This window comes from Sinocyclocheilus grahami, unplaced genomic scaffold (genome assembly GCF_001515645.1).
Source record: "Sinocyclocheilus grahami isolate Dianchi unplaced genomic scaffold, SAMN03320097.WGS_v1.1 scaffold21636.1, whole genome shotgun sequence".
NCBI classification, from domain to species: domain Eukaryota; kingdom Metazoa; phylum Chordata; class Actinopteri; order Cypriniformes; family Cyprinidae; genus Sinocyclocheilus; species Sinocyclocheilus grahami.
The window spans coordinates 1-1117 of record NW_015518484.1 but is presented as its reverse complement, the minus strand read 5'-3'; the positions used below and the strand labels follow the sequence as shown (position 1 = coordinate 1117).

The 1117-nt window shown below is 33.2% G+C and overlaps 1 long non-coding RNA gene across 1 annotated transcript; it reads left to right on the top strand.

Annotated features, from left to right (window-relative positions):
• Positions 1 to 500: 500 nt before the first annotated feature.
• Positions 501 to 1096, top strand: LOC107579913 (uncharacterized). The gene is made up of 4 exons (XR_001608551.1): positions 501 to 559; positions 670 to 751; positions 889 to 932; positions 1029 to 1096. It is a non-coding gene; the product is annotated as an uncharacterized lncRNA (long non-coding RNA).
• The last annotated feature ends 21 nt before the right edge of the window (positions 1097 to 1117 follow it).

Below are 1117 nucleotides of genomic sequence, written 5' to 3'. Positions count from 1 at the left end.
ATATATATATATATAATAATGATTAAAACACACAACAGAATTACTAGAACTTTATGATTAAAATCAAAATGGAAAATATCAAAATAAAAACAAATGTAAATATTAATAAAAGCTATAATAGCTTCTCATTGATATGCAAATAACACTGATCAGAACTTGTCCATAAGGTTTTTTTGTGTGTGTGTACAAAGATTTTAGTGTACATAAATGTTTACAAAGTTGAAAGTGTTTACTTATTTTTTATTTTTTTTTAGATCAACTTTTTACTGTTTGCTAGTCCATTTTTACATTGTGTGACATTATATATATATTTTTAAAGTAGTCTTTTAATATGAATTCCTAAATGCTGCGTGGTTGATATTGAAGTGAAACAACTTAAATGTGTGAACCACCCTTTTATAAAGGCACTCAGATCTCGCCTGGCATGTTCCTGTTAATCATTTGGTGCTATTAATAGATCTAGAACACAGTGGTCATTGTAGAATTCTTTTTCTTCACAGCCAAAGTGGGGAAGACCTCCCTGATCATGTCACTTGTCAGTGAGGAATTCCCTGATGAGGTACAGTCATTCATTGAAATGACTCAAGTTCAAAAGGAACAATTCAAGTCAATTTAATACTTGTCCAAATGGCACATGCATTGCATTAGTATTGTGTTTCTCATTTAAAGGTTCCTCTCAGAGCTGAAGAGATCACTATTCCAGCTGATGTCACACCTGAGAGAGTGCCCACTCATATAGTGGACTATTCAGGTACTGATACATGTATCTCTGTATGATGAGACTCATATAGCCTGCATTGCTGTTCTAGTGTCAGTGCCGCAACCCTTTCCTAAAGTGGTTATTCCTTTTGTGTTTTAATCTCTCCTTTCATATTTTTGATCCCACAGAAGCAGAACAGTCAGATGAGCAGCTTTACCAAGAAATATCAAAGGTGGGGAATGGGGATGGATTTAGTCTCTTTGTTTATACAATTTAGTTTGATTTTATGGTTTTATTCACCTCCCTAATGTTTTCTCTCTCTGCACAGGCCAATGTTATATGCATTGTATATTCAGTAAACAACAAGAAATCAATTGAAAAGGTAAGTCTTCTTGTTTCATTGTATGCCAAACACAA